Source organism: Amblyraja radiata, chromosome 36 (genome assembly GCF_010909765.2).
Source record: "Amblyraja radiata isolate CabotCenter1 chromosome 36, sAmbRad1.1.pri, whole genome shotgun sequence".
Taxonomy (NCBI): Eukaryota; Metazoa; Chordata; class Chondrichthyes; order Rajiformes; family Rajidae; genus Amblyraja; species Amblyraja radiata.
The window spans coordinates 18,871,674-18,880,169 of NC_045991.1; the positions used below are offsets into that span (position 1 = coordinate 18,871,674).

Genomic DNA, 8,496 nt, shown 5'->3' on the forward strand with positions numbered 1-8,496 from the left:
ATTTATCTACACAGATGCTGCATGTCCCGCTGACTTATTCCAGGTTTATGTGTCTATCTTCAGTTTAAACCAGCAACTGCAGTTCCTTTACACAAGAGAATGAAGGATCTCTAACCAAATAACCCTTCCATTCTCTATCTCCCCGTCTCTCCCCCACCCTAGTCCTCTTGCTAATTTCACCATTTATATTCCTTCATGAGCACCTCATCCCCAGCCAACAATGGACCATTGTCAGCTCCACCCCTCCCCCCCCCCTCACCCCGAGTCATCGATGCGGGCTCTGCTTTATTCTGTACCTCCCCATACCTCTAATTTCCCCCTCCCTGACTCTCGGTCTGATGGAGGGTCTTGATCAGAAACAACACCTATTCGTTTCTTCAGAGATGCTGCCTGACCTGCTGACTCGAGCATTTTGTATCTAACTTCGGTGTAAATCAGCATCCCCAGTTCCTTCTTACCCAATGAAAGTCATACTATACACACACCATTTTGTGCCTCGACGTATTGTGGCCAGTTCACTTTTAGGTGTAACTGGTCGCCCTCCTCTTCATAGTCAATCCCCGCATCTTTGTGCTCCAGCAGAAGCTTCTGAGCAGAAACAAGCTGGGTAGAAATAAGTTTAGTGTCAATTAAAGCCAAGGTATTTCTAATGGTCTGTGAAATAGCCACCATTCAAATTCTAGATTAAATATTTTGCTTTATGACTGTACAGGCAGGTAAGACTAGTGTAGATGGGGCATGTTGGTCAATGTGGGTAAGTTGGGCTGAAGGGCCTGTTTCTGAGCAGTATGACTCTCGAAATAATTTTAGCATGCATTATACTTTTAATGTGCCACTGCTGACAGCTCCATTCTACCATAACTATTTTATGATTGAATATTCCTGCAGGCTCGCATCTATCCCATGTCACTTACTCTTCAGAAAGGGGTTCTACACGGAATGGAGTGAGCAGTGAAATGTAGGGAAGCATTCCTTCATACAGTTGAGCCCAGATTAAAAATATACAATGTACATAACTAACTATGTAAACAAAAATGTTTTAAATTGCTTCCTACAATGCTTCAACAAATCACGGTATATCAAACCATCAATTTTCCTTTTTTGAAAAGATGAAGTCATTTCATTCCAGGTAAATGGCAAACAGATCAATATTCAGTTAATCGTCACCAGGTGCAAGGGACTTATATTAGGGGTACCTGTACATTGTCCAGCTCCTCTTGGATCTGCTCGATTTTAGACAGGTATGAAGCTTCCATTGACAAAGAACTGTCCTCTGATCTTACAGCCTCTTGGTACAGAAGCGTCACTTGTTCTTTAAGAAAGACAAAGGAAAAAACACACATAATGATCTGATATTTGTTGTAAATAAAGCAATACCTCCACAGTTTGCAATTTTTTCCACTGCAGTTAATGGCAATTAGTGAAAATCATATGTTCTACTAATTACCGGCATTTGAAATCATAAAATATCCTTGAAATGCTACAATTCATTAAGCTTGTAGATTGCTCAGGCACAATGGTAATTCCATTTACATATTTATCCAATTATAAATTCCTTAACTATTACTAGTGAGAAATGATTAGAAGCTTGAATAAAGCTCCACAGAAAATGTGTCTCCTCAACATTTTGGAAATTAAGGTATAAAGTTACTTAATCCCAAAACAAACAAAATGATCATTCTCCACTGGCTCCATTAAAACCCTTATTTATTTTAAATTATTCCAAATGAATATCCTCTTCTGCTGCTGAATATAGTCTCTCTACCTTGTCCCTGGTTTCACCCTCACTTCCGTAAACTGTCATGCAAACACAGCTCAAGTCTCACAGAGATAAGACATTCATGGAGATAATGAAGTGTCATGGTTGCTCTGTGGCCTTCTCATTTAAAAGCTATTTGAAATTAAAATACTTTGATGTACCATTTCCGGCAAGTGCATTGTGAATGGTAAAATGGCTTCAAATGATTTTATTTAGAGATACAGCGTGGAAACAGGCCCTTCGACCCACTGTGTCTGTGCCGACCAATGATCCTCGCACACTAACACTATCCTACACACACTAGGGATAATTTACCATTAACCCAAGTCAATTAACCTACAAACCTGTATGTCTTTGTAGTGTGAGGATACCGGAGCACCTGGACGAAAACCCACATGGAGAACATACAAACTCCGTACAGACAAACACCGCAGTCGGGATCAAACCCAGGTTTCTGGCGCAGAAAGGCAGCAACTCTACCGCTGCGCCACCAGGCCGCCCTTCACGATGTCATGTTTTAACTATCGGCATCCTCTCAAAATGAAAATTCAGTGATAGCGATGTTTAAAGGATTCAAGAAGAGAATGTTTTGAAAAGCATCTGTACGAATCTGTCCAAATGACTACTGTGTGTTCCTGTCAGCCCTGTCAGACTCTTACAAATGCTTCTCAAAGAATTATTTTCTTGAATCCTTTAAACATCACTATCTTCTGATCAAGGAATCTGACAAGAATACCTGAATGAAAAAAACTTAGATTACACGCTACTTTTCCTGATCACTGAATGTACCAACCCATTTACCAACCAATGAAGTATATTTTTAAGTGTGATCAGTGATAAAATATGGGAATTACAGCAACCAATTTGCATACACAAAATCTCACGAGGTTACAGGGACCAGAGAATGACACCGCAAAACAAAAATGAAGTGATGTTTTGTCATAAAATCCACTCCATTCCTCTAATGCTAGAATATTTTAGGGAAAACCTACTCCCTACCACGAGACGACAGATGTACAAATCTGCGGTAGGACCATTTATGGCCAAAAATATTAACAGGTGACTTTGAGTAATTACCTTCCAGTTCGTTAATCTTCCATTCGCTGAAATAATTTAAAGAACCAGTTGCCTGTTCTGCAAGGGGTGCACAGAACCTGGCGTGAGGTCTTAAAAGTTGGAGATCTTTGTGAAGTTGTAAACATCTTTCTGTGATGTTTCTTGTGCATGTTTCTCCCTGATTTTACAGAGCCGAGTGCTGTCTTTACCTTTGAGATTTGTTAATTCAGCTTTATGGGTCGCCCTCAAACCACAGATCTTGATATGGCTGGCATAATCTTCAGCGTAATACTTGTTGTCCAGGTCCTCATTCTCATCTTCAAGCTTTCTTACATCTTCAACTAACTCCTAAAAAAATTAAAAAGTATCCAAATTAAACGAAAAAGACTTTCGGGAGCCTGTTCCACTTAGGCGTTTTGTCACCGGTCTGCACCGGCTATAACCTACGGGAACCTTCGACCTCCTGGCAACCCATTAGGACCTACGGCACGGGAATTCTCGCTACTCTCCATGTTGAAAAAAGGATCCATAAGGATGCCGAGATGGGTTCTCAGAATGCTGGAACTCCTCAGTCCATGAAGGTGACTTTCCAACAACCACCTGCGAACATGTGACGATCATGTGACGAGGGCATAGTCTACTGCAGTCGCCTAAAAAGTCACCTGTGGGACAGTCCCATTAAGCCTAGAATAATGCAGCTTTCTAAAGTAACATTAAATGAATGAAATGAATAAGCCAAGCAGATAAGCAAGAAAAGTTGAAGCTGTCAAAATGGATTTGTCAAGTAGTCAACAAAATTAAAACAGTTATCATAAGGTCACGTGATAGAAGCAGAATTAGGCCAATTGGCCCATCAAATCTCCTGCGCCATCCAATCATCTATCTCTTCCTCCCTTCATCTCTGACACCGTACTAAACATGAATCTATCTATCTCTGCCTTAAAAATATCCACTGACGTCCTACACAGCCTTCTGTGGCAATGAATTCTACAGAATTCTACTGACGCAGCGCCGGCTGGAGCTCTGCAGACCGCGGCTTCAGCAAATCAGAGTGCTCTCCTCCGGCGAGCCCTGGCGATGACTCACCCGCACCACGCCCGCCGCTGAAGTAATAGAGATTACGCTGTAATAGAAGTAATACGCCGCCCTGTAATTAGAGATTCACACAGCAGCAAACAATGATTTCCTTACCATTATCACACAATTATTCCTTTCCAGCTTTTTCTGCAGTACTTTCACGTGTTCTGTTGTTTCTCGCAGTTCCTCTTCCCTTTCCCAGAGTTTTTCGTTGAAGTCTTCCAGCAACTAAGGAAGTTAACAAGTGATTAAAACCTCCTAACAGTGATAAAAACTGGGCAACATAGTATGGAAATCACACACACGCAACATTTGTAATTCAAGTGCGCCAATAGTTAGGTCTTCAATTCTGCCTTGTTATTAAGACATTAAAATTAAAATTATCATTAATGAAATCAGGGGATGAAATGATTAATTTGCATTCAATGGTTCTTATTCAACCGAGTTACTCCAGCACTTCTATCTTTGGTATAAACCAGCACCTGCAGTTGTTTGTTTTCACATTCTGCAGGAATACCGATTCAGACCATCAGGTCTGTTCTGCCTTTCATTAAGATCATCACTGACCTAATGTATACATTCACCCAGTTTATCATGAAACAATCCCCACTATCTTGAAAATATTTTACGAGCCTGCATTGTCTACACTTTGACAAACATAGTTGCAAACACGCATGCCGTTGTCAGAGAACCAAAAATGCAAATGCATTAAATGGGCAACCGCTTATTTCAGTCTAAAGAAATCCCTCCTAATCTCCTTTAAATCTGAGGCTATGAACTCTACTCCTAGACTCTCCCACTAGTGGATGGGAAAAAGAAGAACAACTAAAATGTTGTGTCCCAGTCGCACAGGAGGCCTGATCCCATTCCCCAACACAATCGTAACATTAAGCAGGATCGTTTTTGATCAAATTTAATTACATAGCAGAGAGGAAGTGGTCAATATGAGAGTTTTAGTAATATATATGGAATAGAATAGGTGGAAGATAGATATATTCGGTAGTGACGCTGTTGCATTATAATCAAGAGTTCATGTGTTGTCTTTGGCATCTTAAATGGCAGATCTTTTCTGATCTTGATCAGGGCACAAAAAATTGGTGGCACAGATCAGCAATGCCAACAACCTGTCATAACCAGAATGGCAATGTTGCAATGAAAAAAAGAATGGGAAGATTTATACAAAAGAAAATCTTCACATTTTTTCATATTTACAGATTTATTTCCAAGAAGCTCCCCTCCATTTTTATTTCACTGCCAGTTACAACAGATTCCCTTAGCCGGTTGCAGAGATCTTTCCCTGAAATAGACATTCACACAGCAGCAAACAATGATGTCCTTATCGCTAGATCCCGATTATTCCTATTAAGCTTTTTCTGCAACACATCGACAAGTTGCGTCTTTTCCAATAATGCTTCTTCGTTTTCATGGAGTTTTACCTTGAGGTCTTCCAGTAACTGAGAAAGTTAACGTGATTAATACCTCCTAACAAAGATAAAAACTGGGCAGCATAGAATGGAAATCACACACACGCAACATTTGTAATTCAAGAGCACCAATTCTTCAATTCCACCTTGTTATTAAGATATTAAAATTATCATAATGAAATCACGGGATGAAATTATTAATTTACATTCAATGGTTTAATGGTCCTTTATTGTCACATGCACTGAGGTACAGTAAAATTTGATTTACCACACAGTCATATCAAAAAAGCAACAAGACAAAACTACATAAAGATTAAACATAAACAGCCACCACAGCGGTGTGTGAGAATCTCTAGGGCACCCAGCATAGGCGGAGACCCACAGCCATCAGTTCAATGTCCAGGCTACACACATGCTCCTTCACCGACCGCTGTACTCTCTCTGCAGTCCCTGTCCGCCCAAAGTCAGAAAGCTGTCCGCACTCGCACCAGACTCCAAGATCACTGCACTCACGGCAATCCCTCTGAGTCTTGTATCCTTTTATAGTTTACTCGATACATGTGACAATTAACTAAACTAAATCCCATCTGCATCTTCTCCTGTACAATTTCATCTTTGCTATTATATACTAACAGGAAGCACTCCTCGACAATTTGAACAATTTTCTGGCACCATTCCTGCACCACCATTCACTGTGATCATGGTTGATCATCCACAATCATTATCCCATTCCTGCCTTCTCCCCATAGGATAGAATATAGATTATTGGAGGTGTTTCAGTTTGTTCCTACATCCAAATAATTTAACACATCAAATTCCTTTAGTCCACTGGAAGTAGATCACCAAACTTCAGAGATGTCCTGCTTCTATCGCCATAATCTCCAAGCACTATGTCATTAATCCTAACATTGATTTCTTTCAATTCCTACCTTCCACACATATAGAAACCTAATAGCCCTGTCCCACAGTGCGAGTTCATTCCAAGAGCTCTCCCGAGTTTAAAAAAAATCAAACTCATGGTAAGCACGGAGAATGAACGTAGCGGGTATGTCGGAGCTCGGGGACGTGTCTTAGCTCTAATGGCAGGTACTCAGGAAGACGCGCTAACGGCAGGTAATGCACGGGAAGACTCGTGAAGATTTTTCAACATGATGAAAAATGTCCACGAGAGCCCCGAGTACCGACGATTGGCCAGTATCGTAAATCTCTGAGTTCGAATCAGGGCAAACTCGGGAGAACTCTTGGAATGAACTCGTACCGTGGGACAGGCCTTTAATTGTGCCCTCCATTGTAGAGACAGAACTGAACAGCATTTAATTATTCTGCAATTTATTTGTTTCCAACCAGGGTTTCTAACCAAGAGACTTATTTTTGTTTTCAATTACATTTCATCAGAACTGGAAGCTATAAAACAAGCTTATATTTCTCACTTTTTCTCAGTTCTCATGAAAAGTTGTTGACCTGAGATGTGAACTATGTTCCTCTCGGCACAAATGAAAGTGAGTAGCTCCAACATTTTCTGCTTCTCTGTAGCCATCAGGCTATTAAACAATACAACCTCCAAATAAGACCTGAACTACATCGACTTCAGAGCAGCGGTTCCGCTTTTTTGCACTATTATTGTTTGTTGGTTAATTTTATGTTTGTGTACATATGCAAATGTATATATGTGTGTGAGAGAGAGCAAGAGAGAGATCCCACATAGGAGATGCTCCATCGTCCTCTGAGGCAGAGAATTCCACAGACTCACAACTCTCTGTGAGAAAAAGTGTTTCCTCGTCTGTGTTCTAAATGCTTTACCCCTTATTCTTAAAATGTGGCCCCTGGTTATGGACTTCCCCAACATTGGGAACATTTTTCCTGCCTCCAGCGTGTCCAAACTTTAATAATCTTACACGTTTCAATAAAATACCCTCTCATCCTTCTAAACTCCAGAGTATACAAGCCCAGCCGCTCCATTCACTCAGCAAATGACAGTCCTGCCATCCCGAGAATTAACCTTGTAAATCTATGACACAATGCTGGGTGGAAGTGTGAACTGTGAGGATACTATGGTCCCCTAATTTGAGGATGGAAATTCTTGCTGCTGAGGGACTGCAGCATAGATTTACAAGGTTAATTCCCGGGATGGCGGGATTGTCATATGCTGAGAGAATGGAGTGGCTGGGATTGTATACTCTGTAGTTTAGAAGGATGAGAATGGATCTTATTGAAACATATAAGATTATTAAAGGTTCGGACACGCGAGAGGCAGGAAACATATTCCCGATATTGGGGGAGTCCAGAACCAGTTGCCACAGTTTAAGAATAAGGAATAAGCCATTTAGAACGCAGACAAGAATACATTTTTTTCTCAGAGAAAAAGACATAATTATTTACTTTAATAAAGAGCTTTCCTGGCCTTTTTTTGTGAAAATTTTTGATCACAGCACAGAAATGTATTGTTCTGGCAATCATTGGTTCAATACTTAGCCTGGCTAAATCCACAAGACATTTCTGAGACATTGTAGAAACATAGAAAATAGGTGCAGGAGTAGGCCATTCGGCCCTTCGAGGCTGATCATCCAGTATCCTGTACCTGCCTTCTCTCCATACCCCCTGATCCTTTTAGCCACAAGGGCCACATCTAACTCCCTCTTAAATATAGCCAATGAACTGGCCTCAACTACTTTCGGTGGCAGAAAATTCCACAGACTCACCACTGTCTGTGTAAAAAATGTTTTTTCTGATCTCGGTCCTAAAAGATTTCCCCCTTATCCTTAAACTGTGACCCCTTGTTCTGGACTTCCCCAACATCGGGAACAATCTTCCTGCATCTAGCCTGTCCAACCCCTTAAGAATTTTGTAAGTTTCTATAACGTTTCTGTGTCGACAGATGGCACAATGGGCTAAGTGTTCGGCTGGCAACCGGAAGTTAGCCGGTTCGAATCCCGCTTGGAGTGCATACTGTCGTTGTGTCCTTGGGCAAGACACTTCACCCACCTTTGCCTGTGTGTGAATGTGTGTGAGTGATTGGTGGTGGTCGGAGGGGCCGTAGGCGCAGAATGGCAGCCACGCTTCCGTCAGTCTGCCCCAGGGCAGCTGTGGCTACAGAAGTAGCTTACCACCACCGAGTGTGACTGAGGAGTGAATGAATAATGCGATGTAAAGCGCCTTGAGTATTAGAAAGGCGCTATATAA

The 8,496-nt window shown here is 41.2% G+C and overlaps 1 long non-coding RNA gene across 1 annotated transcript; it reads right to left on the bottom strand.

Annotated features, from left to right (window-relative positions):
- Nucleotides 1–560: 560 nt before the first annotated feature.
- Nucleotides 561–3,166, bottom strand: LOC116966190. Its single transcript, XR_004409920.1, has 3 exons — nt 3,025–3,166; nt 1,197–1,312; nt 561–603 (listed from the first exon to the last, which is right to left on the bottom strand). It is a non-coding gene; the product is annotated as an uncharacterized LOC116966190 (long non-coding RNA).
- Between the last annotated feature and the right edge of the window lie 5,330 nt (nt 3,167–8,496).